The sequence below is a fragment of the Gossypium arboreum genome, chromosome 1 (assembly GCF_025698485.1).
Source record: "Gossypium arboreum isolate Shixiya-1 chromosome 1, ASM2569848v2, whole genome shotgun sequence".
Classification (NCBI taxonomy): Eukaryota; Viridiplantae; Streptophyta; class Magnoliopsida; order Malvales; family Malvaceae; genus Gossypium; species Gossypium arboreum.
In genome coordinates this window covers 86524181-86544030 of record NC_069070.1, presented here as the reverse complement: position 1 = coordinate 86544030, position 19850 = coordinate 86524181, and the positions used below count along the sequence as shown (strand labels likewise).

General features: G+C 37.5%; 1 non-coding gene across 1 annotated transcript; it reads right to left on the bottom strand.

Moving 5' to 3' along the window:
* Positions 1-15503: 15503 nt before the first annotated feature.
* On the bottom strand, positions 15504-15610 carry LOC128282224 (small nucleolar RNA R71). The gene has a single exon (XR_008272434.1). It is a non-coding gene; the product is annotated as a small nucleolar RNA R71 (small nucleolar RNA).
* Positions 15611-19850: the final 4240 nt, after the last annotated feature.

Sequence of the window (19850 nt, the reverse complement as noted above, 5' to 3'; positions counted from 1 at the left end):
TGTGTTGGATTTATGACACAAATGAGTTGATGGCCTAGTGGTGGTGGTGTGAGTTGGCATGTGAGAGGACTTTGGTTTGAATCCCTTGGCACGCAAAGGTTGATTATTTTGCTATGTTGGGACTGTAAGAGTTGATGTTGGTTTTAAACTCTGGTGATGGAGGGATCCCACATCGAGAAGCTAACATAAGAGTAGATGGAGAGCTAGCTTTAAATAGAGCAAACCATGAGGAGAGTAGGCTTACCCTTCTTGGCTGATCCCTTTCGCTTTGTGACGTATTCGTTTGGGTTGGGCTTCAGCTAAGAGTGTTTGGAGCGCGCATTAACTGCAATCTCCTAACAGGTGTGTATTTCTCATTACTCTAGTAGTAGGACGGCTATTTCGGGCTGCGACGGGCTGAAATGGGCCATGTGGTTTCAATGGGTCCGTAGGCCCAAGTGGATAAGTTGTAGAATTACCGAAATACCCCTATAGGGTAGAATTATTGAAATACCCCTGTAGGGTAGAATTATTGAAATACCCCTGTAGGGTAGAATTACCGAAATACCTCTGTAGGATAGAATTACTGAAATACCCTTGTAGGGTAGAAATACCGAAATACCCCTGTAGGGTATAATTACCAATATACCCTTGTGGGGTAAAATTACCATTTTGCCCCTAGGGTGTTAAATGACTATTTTGCCCCTCGTGCGTAAATGACTAACTTGTGTAATGATTGGGTTAGTTGACGTGGATTTATGTTAGTTATCATTAATTCGTAAGTCTAATGTGTTAGTGATCGATTGTAGGATTATCGTGTGGGAGATATCGTCATCAATCGTCATCAACCAGGTGTGTAAACGACACCCTCCCTTAGACTGAATCGGTAAAAGCCGAAATACCGAAACGTTGGTATTTTGTGAACTCATGAGCGTCTGGAGTGCTCGTGAACGATTGTTAATGAATATGGTACATTTGGATGATTAGAGTGCAGAGTGTGCATTTTCGTGCACAACGGTATTTTGGGGCTTAATGGGTCAAAAACGGGCCAATGGGCCAACGGGCCCACTTTGGTAAAAAGACGAGGTAAGTACTTCTGATTACTTGGTAAACGTTAGAATGAGCATGAAACCTTAGCAATAGGTAATAATTATTGAAATACCCTTATGCATGCAAAATTACGATTTTACCCTAGGGTTATTTTTTCTAAAAGCATGATGTCTTGTTTACGTATACTTATGCCATGACATATTATTTCTATTGCATGGGACATGGGTTTATATTGATGGAGGAAGCGTTACGGCGACCTCATTGCAATCTGGTGGCCTCGCCACATATATTCATTCTAGTGACTTCGTCACAATATCCGCGACCTCATTGCAGAATCTGTGGCTAACCGCCATATATATATATCTGCTACGGTAGCTTAGCCACAATATCATGTCTGGTGACTTTGTCACAATATCCGCGACCTCATTGCAATTTCGTGGTGTGTAGCGGTTGGGTGGGTCGAGTAGTCTCCCACATGGTGTAAGGCTGATACGGGGTGTTATGGAAGGATCTGGGTTGGGATTTTCGCATTCATGATATATTTGTTCAGATACGCTATGGGCCTATGGGTTTCATTCGATTTACATCTTGGGCCAAGGCCGAGATAAGTTTGACTCTGAGGTTTGATCTGTTTTGGGCTATGGTTGGGTTATGTTACACACTGAGTTTACCAAACTCACCCTTTATTTTCATCTCTGCAGGAAATCCCAAACCATAGTGGGCTTGGAGCTGTGAGGGATTCGGAGTGGCCACATCATCTACAAAGTTGGTTTTTCTAAGTTAGTTTATTTTATTATTTTATATTTTGATTTAATTCTAGGTTTTAAGTTGTAATAAGGCCGCTATTTAAATTTCTTTTTCCGCTATGGTTTTATTTTCTGAATATATTTATACTATGTCGAAACTGCTAGTGTTAGGCTGCGCGGGTTTTCAAAATTAATGAACGTTTTCCAAGGCTCAACAAGCACAACAAATGGATAGCCTAAAGATTGATAAACTAACATTTCATTCAACCGCTGTTTTTACAAAGACCACCCAAATCACTTAAACCAACGAATGCATACTAAGTCGTAAGTCCATGTGGCACGTCAGATCTGGCAATAACATCTGGGCCGGGTTTGCGGTGTTACAATATACTTCAATTGCAAATTCAACCTCCCGATCTAGTGGTAATCCTGTAATTCTTTAGGAAATACATCAGGGAATGCACAAATAATTTGAATTTTACTACACTAACTTTGAACAGAATATGAATTAATAACATAAGCCAGAAAAGTTGCACAACCCTGATGAAGAAGTTTATTAGCCTGAATCACTGAAATAATACGGGTTGACCTACTAATTCGAATGTCATTCACCTCAATCTTATCCTTATTTTCACTCTGAACAATAAACTTCTTTTTACAACAATCTAAAATCACCCCGTGCTCTAAAAGCCAATCTATCCCCAAAATCATATCAAAATCACCAAATGGCATTATCAACAAATCAACAGGGAAAGTTATATTCTTTTTCATTAATGGACATCTCCTATACACCTGATCCACAAGCACAGTTTGCCCCAATGGACTAGACACTCCTATTGATACTCTAGACATTTCAGATTTTAAACTTCCCGACTCAACAAATTTTGTATTAACATATGAGTGTGAATATCCCGGATCTATTAAAGCATAAACAGGTTCTGAATGCAATAAAATTATACCTATCACCACATCATTTGCATCATCCTCTTCACGGGTCTGTACAACATATGCTCGAGCTGGTACTCTAGCTTCTGATTGTTGAGTAGCAACATCACTTCCTTTTCTAGCACCACCCCTGGAAAAAGAACTACTTCGACCTGATCTATAACCTCTAGAAACAGGAACAGAACTCTAAGAAGTAACAGGTGTAGCTTTCTCATTTTTCGGACAATCCCTAACAAAATGCTCTGTAGATCCATAGCAAAAACAGCTTCGATTCAATCTCCAACATTCACCTCGATACTTTTTCCCACAATGTTCACAATTCAGAATTTCAGTATCCTGAGATGGACCTCGTACACTACCCGTAGAAACTGTCAATTGTCTTTCACGGTTTCTATCACTTCTATCTGATTTAAATCTCAATCTCCAACGACCAAGAGATTCTTTTGATCTTTTGGGTTGCGGGTTTGAACTAGTAGCTCTAGAATGTTTTCCAATCAGATGGGGATTTCAAGCCTTTTTATCAAGACCCAACACTTGTTCAACCATTTTTGCCTTTTCAACTAAATCTGCAAATTCTGTGATCCTGTAAGATACCAGTTGCATTCGTAATTCATCACGTAAGCCCCATAGAAATTGATTGCAACTGTCAGCTTCGGTTGACACAAATTCAACTACATATCTACTGAGTAGTGAAAATTCCTATTCATAACCAACTACTGACATTTCTCCTTGTTTTAACATCAAAAACTCTTGTTTTCTGTCATCAATGTACAACTCACCCACATACTTCTTTTGAAATTCTTTTTGAAAGAAATCCCAATTTACATGTTCTATTGGTACATGACATGTTACTGATTCCTACCAAACATATGCTTCTCCTTGCAATAGAGAAACAACACATAATAAACATTCTTGTGGATTAGATTCAAGTTGCTGCAGAATTTTTTCTGTAGCTTTAATCCAGTTTTTAGCTGTAGAAAGATCAGCTCCTTTTAAACACAAAAATTTATTTGCACCGTGCTTATGTAATTCCTTAATTGGAGCCTGACAGACTGTAAGGGTAGATGTTGCAGCAGTTGCAGTTTCTACTACACGTTGAAGATCATCAGCAATAACTCTAAGTAATTGTGAATTATCTGTTTCTCTAGCATTACCTCATTCAACATTAGGAGGTTGATTACCCATTGGGTTAACACTAGGTGTTGCTAACTCGGTTTCATCTAATTCAAGAGATTCTTCATTTCCAGTTTACATTTGTTGATCAATATCATCAATATATTCATTAGACATCTTTAACTATAAAACAAAAATAAATACATATATCAGCATCCAAATCCTAACTCAATTCGACTCAATTATGGCATGTACCTCTAGACTCAATTTCGAGCTCGATTTAGTCTGAAAATCAGCTAAACCTGCAAAGCTCTTATACCACTAATTTTAACACCCCCTAACCCTTATCCGTCACCAGAATAGGGTTACGAAGCATTATCAAACTTTTCAGATCAAATATGAACATTACATAATTATCAATACAAAAACATTATAACTCAATCATATCGTCCCTTTTTTTAGCCCTCGAGACCCAAAACACGTGTTAGAAACAAATAGGAACTTAATCGGATACTCTAGAAATGTTTTTTGTGAAATTTCAATTTTTTTCCTGAGTACAGGGGACACACGCCCGTGTGGCCAAGGGACACGCCCGTGTGACCATGAACATGCCCGTGTCTCAGGCCATGTCGGACCCCATGTAACTCTCTGAGATAGGTCACATGGCCAACCACACGCCCGTGTGCTAGGCCGTGTGTCTCACACGGCTTAGACACATGCTCGTGTCTCTACCCATTTGAAATTTTTCGGGCATTCTGTTTTGAAATTTTAAAGTTGCAGGGGACACACAGCCAAACTACACACCCATGTGTTAGCCGTGTGAACTCAAAATGAACCTTAAGCATCAAGTTTACCATACCCTGCAATCTTAAACAACAATCAACTCAAAACCAACCGTTCAACTACTTCAAAACACAATCAAACACCTTTAAAACTTGTCAAAACAGACATCCTAAATGCCTAACCAATGTGTAACACCCCTAACCTGTATCCATCACCAGATTAAGTTTAAGAGGCATTACCGGACATATCGAAACATTTCACATTCATTTCACAAACATCATAGCATCATAGTCAAACATCAACATAAAGTCCCTATCTTAGGTCAACGAGACCTTAAACATGCATTAGAAATAGGTCGAGACTAAACTGAACACATACAAAATTTTTCAAAAATTAAACATTTTTCTAAGTTACAAAGGTTACACGCCCGTGTGAACAGGCCGTGTGCCTCACAAGGCATTAGACACGCCAGTGTGTCTAGGTCGTGGCAAAATAGAGCATACTTACTGATGTCCACACGGCCACATGACACGCCCGTGTACCAGGCCGTGTGAAAATTAGGGGGGCTACTGACTTGGGTCACACGGCCAGTCACACGCCCGTGTGTCTAGCCCGTGCTTGAAAATGACTTGGCCACACAGCCTAACACACGCCCATGTGTGTGCGACCGTGTGGTCTACTCAGGCTCATTTCAAAATTGCCCTCGAGCAACACGGCTAAGACATACGCCCGTGTCCCTACCCGTGTAGGCAAAAATAGACCATTTACAAGGCCAACATGCCACCCATTAAGGGTCCTCCCTACAAGCAACAATTAGGTAAAAATTGCATCACAAATTCAACCAATTTCAATCAAATAACATTTATTCTTCATGTCATATAATCATCAACCAATATCATGTTTATATCCAAACCAAAACATACCAAATCATAAGCCAAAGTCATCACAAACATATGATTCATAATCTCAGTTTACTTCATTCATTCACACGCCAAAACCTTACCAAATTCCAAAATAGGCACATACCACAACTTACCAAAATGACCAATTCTTTTAACCCTTCATGAACACATTATAATGACCATATTGCATCACATAACATATACTCAAAAGTCATTTATAAATACAACCAAAACCTAGCCATATCACATGGCTAGATATACACATTACCAAATACATTCAAATATTTCTAGCCTATACATTCCATATTCCAATATTCACATTTTCAAAAGGTACTAAAATAGAGTTTGATAGTGTGGTGATGATCCTCGAGCTCCCGGTAGCTTCAATAATCTATAAAACAATTAAAAACACACACAAAGTAAGCTTTCAAAAGCTTAGTAAGTCATACACAAATAAACTCATCACATAACACATTTCTAAATCATTTCATTCATGAAGTTCATGGCAAAATATAACCACATATCTATAATTCTTATTAGCTCAATTGTTCATAATTCAACTACATATGCACATCTCATTCTCAAATAACTCATACATGGTTCATATGTCCACAGATATATATATATATATGCTTACCTTTCATTCTCAATCTTAATATACATTTGAAACATACCTGAATCAGATACAAGTTCACATAATCATATATTTTCTTGGATTGCCCGTTGAACCGTTCGGAATCAAATAGGATACGCGGATAGATCGAAAAGCTCGTACAATGCCAACGTCCCAGGCGTGGTCTTACATGTAAACAAATATCAATGCCACTGTCCCAGACAGGGTCTTACACGAAATCAAATACGATGCCGATGTCCCAGACATGGTCTTACACCTAAATCTCAAATCGATGCGAACGTCCCAGACGTGGTCTTACACGAAATCACATATCGAAAATCCTCTGTCATGACATATGTAGCCTAACTATTCCTATGGTTCATACGAGACTTTTTGGATGTCGTCGCATTATCGAAACTTTCTTGGATTTCACATATTTCTCTCACAAATCCATTCATCACAATTCAAATATCATATAAGCAATTAATAATTCAATTCAATAAATTTATTTGTATATCGACTTACCGTGTATGGAAATGAACAGCTAATCGGCTACTCGACGACTTTTGACTTTCGACTTTCCCCGATCTAAATCTGTTTTCTTTGGTTCTTGATCTAAATAAATTCAAATTTAACTTATTCAATCTCATATTCATTCAAATCAATCCATTTACACATATTTAGGGCATTTTACAAATTATCCCTTACATTTTCACATTTTAACACTTTAGTCCCTAATTCATAAAATTACAAAATACACAAAATTTCCATATATACATGCTTAGCCGAATTTTCATGTAGTTCATATAAGCCCACATATTTCATTTATTTCATATTTTAGTCCCTCAATTTTGCATTTTCACAATTTAGTTCAAAATACTCAAATTCACCAAAAATCAAAGACAAAACATATTAACCCAACACATATCTTTCATTTTTCATTAACTAATATCACAAAACTTACAATTTCATCAATGGCACAACTCAAATTCATCATTAGACTTAGAAATTGAGGCATGGGCTTGATAGAATACAGAGCAACGATCACAAAAACATAGAAATTATCAAAAATCGATCAAAAACACATACCTTAATTCAATCTCAAAGTGTCGAAACCCTAGAACTCATTATCTTTCTCTTTTCTTTGTATTTTTGGCAATATAATGAAAATGAACCAAATTTTATGCCTTTGTTTTATTTAATTCTTAATAATACATCATTTACCATATTAACGTTACTTAAAACATTATAACATCACATATATTAAGTCCATAACCATGCACTAACCTTAATAGTGGCCTAATTTCATTTTAAGGACTTTACAATTAATAAACCATAGCAAATAAGTATGTAATCAAATAGAAGTCCACTTCTGCATTTTACACGATTAGGTCATTTTTTACAAATTAAGCACACAAATGATAAAATTTTCACATGAAACTTTCACACATATTAATTCACATATTATAAGTACGAAAAATAATATTAAATTATTATTATGACTCAGATTTGTGGTCCCGAAACCACTATTCCGACTAAGGTCTAAACCAGGCTATTACAACTCTCCCCCCTTAGGAATTTTCATCCCCGAAAATCTTACAGTTGAACAGATCTGGATATTGTTGTCTCATAGTATCTTCAAGCATCCACGTAGCCTCTTGAATACCGTATCCATACCATATTACTTTTACTAATGGAATTTTCTTATTTCGCAGTTTTTTAACCTCGTGAGCCAAAATACAAATCGGTTATTCTTTATAGGTCATGTCGAACTAAATTTCTATCTCGGATGGGGAAATCACATGCGAGGGATTAGATCTGTATCGTCGAAGCATCTATACATGAAACACATTATGAATCTTTTTTAACTCAAGTGGCAATAGCAATCTATATGCAACCCGACACACTCTATGATCTCATACGGCCCGATGAACCTCGAACTCAATTTTCCTTTTCTACTGAATCGAAGTACTTTATTTCACGGAGATACTTTAGAAATACTTTATCACCGATCTCAAATTCAATATCTTTTCGTTTCAAATCTGCATATGATTTCTGAAGATTGAAAGTTGTTTTCAGACTTTCTCGGATTGTTTTTACTTTTTGTTTAGTCTCTTTTATCAAATCAACCCTGTGAATCTTATTCTCACTAAGGTCAGACCAGTGTAATGGTGTACAACATTTTCTACCATATAAGGCTTCGTACGGTGCCAATTTAATACTCGATTGAAAAATATTGTTATAAGCAAATTCAATCAATGGAAATATTGTTCCCATATACCTTCAAACTCAAGAATGCAACATCTCAACATATCCTCGAGGATGTGAATAATCCATTTAGATTGACCATCCATCTGTGGGTGAAAAGTAGTACTGAAATGCAATTTTGTACCTAAAGTCTCTTTAGTTTCTTCCAGAATCGCAAAGTAAATCTCGGATCTCTATCTGACATAATAAACCATGGCATTCTGTGCAATCTCAAAATTTCAAAAATGTATAACTCAGCTAACTTATCAAGCGAGTAATCATATCGTACCGGAATAAAATGAGCTGATTTTGTCAATCGATCAACCACAACCCAAATCGCATCTTTCTTTCTCGGAGATAATGGCAAACCCAAAACAAAATCCATCGTTATTCTATCCCATTTCGACTCCGGAATCATAATCCGTTGTAACAAACTAGATAGCACCTGATGTTCAGCTTTAACTTGCTGACAGATCAAACATTTCGAAACAAAGTTAGAAATATCTCTTTTCATTCTAGATCACCAGTAATGATGTTTCAAATCATTATACATTTTCGTACTACCTGAATGTACAGATAAATGACTGCTGTGAGCTTCATTCAAAATCATCTGAATCAACTTTGAATTTCTCGACACACAAATCCGACCTCAAAATCTCAAACAATCATCATTATCAATTTGATATTCATCTTCAGAATCCAAATTACACTAAGCTCATTTTGCTATAATCTCATTATCAACTTTCTGAGCATCAATAATCTATTGTAAAAACAACAATCTCACCTTCAATTCTGCTAAAATCGAACCATCATCAGACAGAACTAAATGAGTATTCATCGCACACAGAGCAAACATAAATTTTTTACTTAGAGCATCAACAACAACATTGGCCTTTCCCGGATGGTAGTCAATTACAAGCTCATAATCTTTTAGCAACTCTAACCATCTTCGCTATCATAGATTCAGATCTTTCTAAGTCATCAAGTATTTTAAGCTTTTGTGATTAGAATAAACGTAACATTTCTCACCAAACAGAAAATCATGCCAAACTTTTAAAGCGAACACAATAACAGCTAATTCAAGGCCGTGCATCGGATAATTCTTTTTGTACGGCTTTAACTGTCTCGAGGCATAAGATATGACTTTGCCTTCTTGCATCAAAGCACAACCCAGACTGTTCAGAAAAGCATCACTGTAGATTACAAATTCTTTACCCGATTCTGGTTGTACTAACACCAGAGCTTCTGTCAATAAGGCTTTCAACTTATCAAAGCTTTTCTGACACTTTTTAGACCATTCAAATTTCACATCTTTCTGAAGCAATTTTGTCAACGAAGTAGCAATCATAGAAAAGCCTTTTACAAACCATCAATAATAACTAGCAGGGCCTAGAAAACTGCAAACTTTAGAAACATTTCTCGAAGTCATCCAATCTAAGTTAGCTAAAATTTTGCTTTGGATCAACTCGGATACTAGATGTTGACACAATATGGCCCAGAAAACGAACTTCGCGTAACCAGAACTCACATTTACTAAATTTCATGAATAGTTGTTTATCACGCAGAACCTGTAACACTGTTCTCAAATGCTCGGCATGTTCATTTTCATCACGCGAATATATCAATATATCATCAATGAACACAACAATAAATCGATCTAAATACTTTCAAAATATTCAGTTCATCAAATCCATAAAGATAGCAGGTGCATTAGTTAATCCAAAAGGCATAACTAAAAACTCATACTGTCCATACCTTGTTCGAAATACAGTTTTCGAAATATCTGAATCTTTTACTCTCAACTGATAATATCCCGATCTCATATCTATCTTTGAAATACTGTAACCCTTTTCAATTGATCAAACAAATCGTCAATTCGAGGTAGAGGATATTTGTTCTTGATTGTCACTTTGTTCAACTGACGATAATCAATGCACATTCTCATCGTATCGTCTTTCTTTTTCACAAACAGAACAGGAGCACCCCAAGGTGAGAAACTCGGTCGTGGAAACCCTCTATCAGTCAACTCTTGCAACTGAGACTTTAATTCTTTTAACTTGATCAGAGCCATTTCTATACGGAGCTATCAAAATCGGATTAGTTCCTGGTACTAACTTAATGCGAAATTCAACTTCTTGGATCGGAGGTAATCCTAGAAGTTTTTCATGAAACACATCAGGGAATTCATAGACAACAGGCACTGATTCTATTTTCTTTTCAGTCACTTTTAAATCAATCACATAAGCAAAGTAGGCTTTACAACCCTTTCTTTCATATTTTTGAGCTAACATTGATGAAATCACTGCCGGTAAACCATTTAGATCATTAGGCTCAATCCAAAATCATTCTGACATCTCAAATTAATAATCTTCCATTTGCAGTTTACAATAGCATCATGCAAAGTTAACCAATCCATACCCAGAATTATATCAAACTCATCAAAGGGTAATAACATCAGATCAGTCGGAAAGCAAAAATCTCGAATCATCAATGGAAAATTCTTACAAACTTTGTCAACCAAAACACACTAGCCTAAGGGGTTTGATACTCTAATTACAAATTCAGTAGACTCTACAGGCAAAGTCTTACTGCTCACTAAGTTCATGCATATATAAGAATGCATTGATCCGGTATCTATCAATGTAATCATAGAAGTGTCGTAAATAGTAAATGTACCCGTAATCACATCTGGAGATGAAGCTTCCTCACAGCTTAGATGACTTAGGCTCTGGCAGGTGCGCGAGCCTCCGATCTAACAGCCGTATCTTTAGTTTCTCTTTGACTACCAATCACATTTCCCATATTTCTAGGAGGTCTACCACGAGCTGTATTGCCACTTGGCCTCGAATTTTGCATAATTTCTTGTTCAACAGACTCGGGACAATCTCGGATAAAATGATCTAAAGATCCACATTTGAAACAAGCCCGATCATACCTTTGAACGGCTATAATTGTCTCAAAATTTCTTTGACATAGACTGAAATAATTTACTTGCGGATCTCTTTCTTATATCTCTAGCTTCTGAGTCGGCTTTTCTTTTCTCTTTCCTGAGTTCTTCAGCTTTACACGCTCGTTCAACTAGAAAAACAAACTCTTTTATTTCCAGAATCCTAACTAATAATTTGATATCTTCATTCAAGCCATCCTCGAATCTTTTACACATAATTGCTTCAGTCGAGACACATTCTTTTGCATACTGGCTCAATCTCACAAATTCTCGCTCGTATTCTGTAACAGACATACGGCCCTGTTTTAACTTAAGAAACTCATTGTGTTTCTGATCAATGAATCTCTGACTGATGTATTTCTTTCAAAATTCAGCTTGAAAGAAATCTCAGGTAACTCATTCTCTTGGAACCACAGATATCAGTGTCTTACACCAATGATATGTCGTATCTCTCATAAGTGAAACGACATACTTAAGGCGTTCGTCGGGAGTACATGATAATTCATCGAATACTCTATCGTATTCTCTAGCCAGAATTTAACTCTCTCAGCATCATCATTAGTAGTAGCACGGAACTCTTCGGCCCCCTATTTTCTAATTTTATCAATCTCAGGCTTATTCAATTGAATCAGATTAGCTTGTGGCATTACAGAGACTTACAGAGAATTGAGCGGGGATGAAGGATGTGGCATAGCCGGATTAGTTCTCATATATTAAGTGACCCAATCATTCATCATTTGGTAAAAGGCTTGCTTAGCCTCTCCCTCATGGCTACTAGTAGTAGGTCTAGAGTTAGATAGCTCTGTCCCTTGAGCGGGAGCAAGCGCGTTACTTTCTACATCATCAGCTATGGCTTGTTTGGGATCTATTTACTATATAAAAACACATTTTCATTGTCAGGAATCATCACATATTGCAGTTCATATATATGGCATGTATAGCTAGACTCACACACACTACGTTAGTCCTAGAATCACCAAAACCGTAGCTCTGATACCAACTAAGTGTAACACCCATAACCCGTATCCATCATTAGATTAAGGTTAAGAGGCATTGCTGGACATATCAAAACATTTCGCATTCATTTCAAAAACATCATAGCATCATAGTCAAACATCAACATAAAGTCCCTATCTTAGGTCAACGAGACCTTAAACATGAATTAGAAATAGGTCAGGACTAAACCGAACATATACAAAATTTTTCAATACTTAAACATTTTTCTAAGTTACAAAGGTCACATGCCCATGTGAACAGGCCGTGTGCCTCATTAGACACGCTCATGTGTCTAGGCCGTGGCGATACAGAGCATACATATTGACTTGTCCACATAGCCACAAGACACTCCCGTGTAACAGGTCGTCTGAAAACTAGGGAGGTTACTGACTTGGGTCACACGGCCAGTCACACGCCCGTGTGTCTCGCCCGGGCTCTAAACTTATTTGGCCACACGACCTAGCACACGCACATGTGTGTGCGACCGTGTGGTCTACTCAGGCTCATTTCGAAATGGCCCTCGAGCAACACGGCTGAGACACATGCTCGTGTCCCTGCCCGTGTGGGCAAAAATAGACCATTTATAAGGCCAAATGCCACCCATTAAGAGTCCTCCCTACAAGCAACAATTAGGTAACAATTGCATCATAAATTCAACCAATTCAATCACATAACATTCATTCTTCATGTAATATAATCACCAACCAATTTCATGTTAAAACCCTGTTAAAGACCTTTTGATTTGTGTATCATCTCATTTATAGTGGTGGAGATTTGATTTTCATGCAAGCCTATGCTAATAACTTTTCGTGTTTGACTATTGAGTGTTTAATTATTGAACCTTAAACACTTTGAGTGATCTGAGTGAATCTTTAGTGAGGATGTCAACCCTTGTCGATTTGGAATTAAAGGTAATTACTTAGATAAAGGGGGATACCTATGATTTTATGACTAAAATGCTCAACTTGGATTGTTTGAAACTTTAATGTTCTTTTAGTTGAATTCTCAATGTATGATTATTTGTTGATTATTTCGAAACATTTTTTATAAGAATTATAAGTTGAAAAGAATGAATTTTAGTTGTGAGTGAGGATTTTACTTGAGGACAAGCAAATGCTTAAGTGTGGGGATATTTGATAAACCATAATATATACATATTTTTACCCCATGCTTGGCATATTTTTTGGATGATTTATCATAATATTTAATGAATTTGATGCTCCTAATCCTTTAATTTCATGTTTTATACTCAGGAGAGCTTATGAAAGCGAAAAGAGCAAGAAATAACGGACAAAATGGGCCTAATTTAGTGTTTCACACAGCCTAGGCACTCTCACACGGGTAATCCACATGCCCGTGTGCCACATGTCTTTGTGTCATAGCCGTGTCGACATTAAAACACGTCAGAACTGTATACAACCTAAGTACCTTCACATAGGCATGGCACACGGTTGTGTCCCTATCAAGCCCAAGTCTAATTTATTCGAAAAAGGGTAATTTTGTGTTATTTTGGGCATTCCAAAGTCTATATAAACACCCTAGAAGAGGATCAAAGGAGACACGCAGAGAGCGGAAGGCAAAGAATACTCGAAGATAGCCATCGAAATCAGCTCGGAAGTAGGATCTACTTCAAGACTGAGGATCTTCATTCAATTTCTTTAGAAGTTCTCTGGGTTTCTTTATGTTTTGTTGTTTTCCCAATTTTGAGATGTTTTCCCCCATCGTTATGAACTAAACTCCCTAAATACCTAAAGGATATGAAACCTAAGATAGATCTTATTACTATTTGAATTATATGATAAATACTTGTTCTTATTCTTAATTACGTGTTCTTAATTCTTACTTTAATATTTCAGGATATTAACTCAAGTCTAATGTGCTTACTCAGTGGAGCAAAAGTCCCTGTTTAAGAGTAGATCTAGCATAATTAAGTGGAGCTGAATGCAATTCTAAACATAGGAAGACGTAAATCTACCGGATTAGAGTCAAATCTAATAAGGGAATCCATAGATCGAGTTAATGCGACAATAGGGATTTTAATTAGAAAGAGATTTCAATTAATCAACCTAGAGTTAGTTGTTTTTAGTCTCAAGAGAGATGTTAAAATAAATTAGGAATTTCTACGGATTAAGTCAAGTGAATAAATCGTCTAATTTAGAAGAAATAAGTGAAGTCTAGGTGGATTCTTCCTTGGGTATTGTCTTCTCCATCGGTTTTCCAAAAGTATTTTCCAACTTTTATCTCCATCGTGTTCTTAGTTAATTAAATAGTTAATCTTAGTTTAAAAACATCCTTTTAATTTTTAGGCTAGATAATAAAAAGATAGTAATTACTAGTACTTTTTAGTCCTTGTGGATACGATATTTTTGCTCTCACCACAACTATACTACTGTTCGATAGGTGCGCTTTCCTTAGTCGAAATTTTTAGTTAGTTTAGCGACCATCAAGTTTTTGGCACCATTGCCAGGGACTAAGATATTAGGAATGCTTGAATTTTATTACTTTAGCCATTTTTACTTTTATTGCAATTTACTTTTTGTTTTTAGCTTAATTCTTCTTTTCTAATTTTTCTTTTTAATTGCTTCTGGCAGGTGTCTCTAGTTTATGACAAGAAGGAACCCGTCAGGACCTTTGCTTTTCGATAGTGAAATAGAGAGTACAGCTCACAGAAATCGAAAAGAAATAAGACGAAGTCTACAATACATAGAGGAAGAGCAAGAGGACGTTACAGATTTTACTAAAGAGATGGCCGATAATCAGAATAAACCGCTACCTCCTATAGTTGCTGCAAATCCTGTTAATCAGAATCCTACTCCTCGTACTATGTATGATTATGCTAAACCTACTTTAACAGGAACTGAATCAAGTATTGTTCGACCTGCTGTTGCTGCAAATAATTTTTAACTGAAACCTAATACTATTCAAATGATACAACAGTTTGTTTAGTTTGATGGTTTGCAGGACGAGGATTCAAACACTCATTTAGCAAATTTTTTGTTATTCTGAGATACCTTTAAGATCAATGGCATTTCTGACGATGCCATTCGCCTTTGGTTGTTTCCCTTTTCATTACAAAATAAGGCTAAACAGTGGTTGAACTCGTTACCACGAGGGTCAATCACTACTTGGGAACAAATGACTGAAAATTTTTGCTTAAATATTTTTCGCCAGCTAAAATGGCTAAATTGAGGAATGATATCTCTTCTTTTGTGCAGATGGATTTAGAAACACTTTATGATGCATAGGAGAGATATAAGGATTTATTGAGAAGGTGCCCTTACCAAGGGTTACCTTTATGGTTATAGGTTCAAACCTTCTACAACGGTGTGAATCTCTCAACAAGGCAATTGATTGATGCAACCGCCGGTGGAACCTTGAACAACAAAACACCTAAAGAGGCTTATTAATTTATTGAAGAGATGTCACTAAACAACTATAGTGGCAAGTCATGAGAACGAAGCTGACAAAAGTAGCTGTTTTCAACCTCGACGCGGTCACTATGCTATCTAACTAGGTAGAACTATTGAATAAAAAGATTGATGGTTTGTATGATTCTACTCAGGTACATCCAGTGATGAGATGTGATTCAAATGGAGGAAGGATGCACAATACAGACTATCCATCCTTCAACCCCAGCACCGAGGGAGAACAAGTCCACTAAATGGGTAACAATTCTAGACCTCAGAATAACCTTTATAGTAACACTTACAATGCAGGTTAGAGGAACCATCCCAATTTTTTGTGGGGTGGTCAAGGGAATAAAAGGCCACAACACCCTCTAGGTTTTCAACAACTACCGTACCAACAAGGGAAAAAATTGAACCTTGAGGAGATGCTTACAAAATTTATCTCAGTGTCAGAAACTCATTTTCAGAACACTGAGACAGCACTTAAAAATCAACAAGTGTTGATTTAAGGGCTCGAAACTCAAATAGGTCAGCTTGCTAAGTTGATCTATGAATGACCGCAAGGTGGCTTGCTCAGTAATACAGAAACTAACCCAAGGGAGCAACTCCATGCCATCACTGTGCGTGACAAAGAAGGGTTAGTTGAATCTAAATCTAAAACGAGGCGAGGAGTTATTGTAAGAAATGGTAAGGTTGAGGAGAGTCATGGTACACAAAAGCCAATAAGCAAAGAATATAGACCTCGTTTTCCATACCCCAATGCGACAATGAAAGACTACACAGATGAACAATTTGGTAAATTCTTTAAACTACTTAAAAAATTACATATTAACTTACCATTTATTGAAGCTCCTTCACAGATGCCCAACATAGTTAAATTTTTAAAGGAGCTTTTAGCAAACAAACGGAAGTTAGATGAGTCATCGCATGTGGAGTTAAATGCAGTTTGCTCAGCTATTTTGCAAAACAAGCTACCCAACAAACTGAAAGATCCAGGAAGTTTTAAGATTCCTTGTCTAATTGGTAGTTTGAATGTTAATAATGCTTTAGCTTATTTAGGGGCAAGTGTTAATGTCATGCCCTACAAGATGTTTAAGTAGCTAGGACTAGGGAAACCCAAACAAACTAGGATGAGCATACAATTAGCTGTTAAAACTATTAGATTTCCTAGGGGTATCATTGAAGATGTGCTTGTTAAAATTGATAAATTCATATTCCCAGTCGATTTTGTTGTCTTAGACAGAGATGAGGATAGTGACGTACCCTTAATTCTAGGCAGACCCTTTTTAGCAACTGCTAGATCTATCATTGATATTGGAATAGGTGAACTCACACTTCGGGTAGGCGATGACATGATTAAACTCCAAGCTCGTGATTCTGACAGAAAGACGAGTGATCGAGATGATTACACAAGTTCTTTTAATATGAGTAACCTTGTTTTCAACCCTCTTTGCAGGAAAAACTTTTGAGAAGTACAAAATGAGCCACGTTCCAGTCCATGTAATGGCAAGACTATCCATGAAGAGCGAAGGCTACAAATCGAGGAACTAGATGAATGGTGAACACAAGTTAATTAGAAACCGAGAATACACGATGAATCAATGCAGTGCAATGACAAACTTAAAGGTGAATCGAATTAACTTAAGGTTGGAGACAAAGTGCTGTTAGATAAAGCAGACCCTCGTGTTGCCACTTCTAAACCTAATGAAGCAATATCTTTTGCGATACTCAACGTTTTCCTATACGGGTACAGTAAAGGTAACTCATTCTAAATTTGGCACTTTCAAGGTAAATAGTACTCGTCTAAAACCTTATTTTGATAAGATTGATAGCAGGAATGAGGAGCTTCAACTCCTCGAACCACCATGACCGTGCAAATATGAGGTGAGTCTAGCTTAAACTTTAAATAAGTGCTTCTCAGGAGGTAACCTGAGCATTAACACTACTAACCTGTTTATTTTATCTATTTTTCGTGTTTTTTATGTAGGTACAGTAACCCACACGGCCTGGACACATGGGCGTGTCCTTGGCCGTGTGGAAACAGGGCTGAAATTTCCCAAAAATTGACATGCACATGGCCTGCGATAAATCCACACAGCCGTGCGACATGGCTGTGGGAAGTACAAGGCCTAGACACACGGGTGTGTCCTAGGCCATGTGAAACCTAGAGCTTAATTTTTTGAATTTTAACAAGTTAGAGACTTACACGGGGAAGTTCCACGACTTTGTACGAGATATAGTCAATCTACACGGGCGTGTGGTAGGTTACATGGGCATGTGGACGAGCCACAAGAGCGTGGGAGAAGTGAAAAACATAAAGCACGGTCGTGCGACACGGCTGTATGAACCACACAGCCTGGATACACGGGTGTGTCCAAGGCCGTGTGACGAATGGTCATTTAATTTTCCCAATAAACACGAGTTGGACGCGAGCCACACAGGCGTGTGACACAGCCATATGGCCCAACACGGGCCTCACACGACTGTGTCCTGTTAAAACCCTAAATTTCCCATTTTCTCTCTTATTTTGTTTTTTTTCTTCTTTTTCTTCAAGCTCGTGCCGCCAAAACCCCCTCCCCTCTAAAATTATGACCATCGCTCCTCATCTTCTCACTGTCTGTACCTCCGACCACCATCATCATTCGGTTTCCCCTTTTCTCCCCATTTTCTTTAATTTCATTTATGATTATTTTCTTTATTTTCTTTCTTTCTAGTTATGTATTTCTTTATTCATTTTTGGTTTTTCTTTTCACTGCTGAATTTTATGCCATGATTCTTGTCTCTATTTAATAACTTTCTTTATAAATCATATTAGAATTTGACTTAAGCCTACTGCTATATGTACTTAGTATTTTTATTAGTCAATATTTGTCTCTTTGGTTACTCTCTATTCGTACTCTGCAAATTCCATGGTTAGTATCATTTTTATTTCCTATATATCAATTGAGTTTTAGTATTCTGTAGCATGTTCGATTATTTGTTTATTCGTTTCTTTATCCATATATTTTTTATGGCTTTTATGTCTAATTTGATTAGTCTATGTCAGATCCTATATATTTTATTATCTCAGTTACTTTTGTCAGTGTCACATAATTTGTCTTTTAGCTCTAATTTAATTTTTGTTTTCAATCTTTTCTTTTATTCATTATCTCTTTCATTCGTATTTGTGGGCTTTGTGATTTTTCTTATTTATTAATGAACGTCTTTTAACTTATCTTGCAGGTACACCATGTCAAATCCTCATGGCAAGACTAAGACTGCTTTCCTTGCTTCGAAAAAACAGAAGGGCCCAGGCGCAACCTCCTCAAGCGCTTCGGCCGCAACTCGCCACCCTTTGCTCCAATTTCCATTGAGCAACCAGGAGGATTTATATTAGCTTCTCAGCACACGACCCCTCAGTGTGGGTCGTTGCATTGATTGGGCTGTACTAGAGCAGGACCGGTTAGTTGAAGATGTGCACGCGATTATTACCACGGTTCTTCACCATCATCGAGCCCACCTACTCGGAGCTCACCTTAGTGTTCGGCACCACATTTTTAGTCCAGCAGGTCATGTCAGTCTATGATGAGCCCGACACTATCACCTTTTGCCTTGGTAGGCTAGTGCGACACATGAGCGTCCCAGAGTTCGGTGCTGCTTTGGGACTTTACACAGAGAAGTACATGAGCGCCGAGGACTTTCTTCAACTTCATAGACATATTCATTACTCACCTTCGCGATGTTGGACTGAGCTCACGGGTGGCCTAACTAACTATGACGCGAGTCACTTGAAGGCGACGCACCTCTCTTCGGCCCTACGGTATATTCACGCCCTACTAGCTCACACTTTGACAGGTCGGAGAGAGAGCACAAGAGTGGTTAGCATGACTATTGGACATGTGTTTGATTTGGCATATTTCATCGCACTCGCTTGCCACAAACAAACTAAACGCCATAACAAAGGCCCCATCTTTCTCGGCCCTTACGTGACTCGTCTCGCTCGACACTTCGGTCTCTTCAACACGATAAAGATGTCATCGACACTCTCACTAGTAGGCCAGATGTCTCCTCAAGGAATTTCTAGTATGACCCACATGAGGATGATCGAGTGATGTTAGGGATTCGATCCCCCTCAGTACCGAT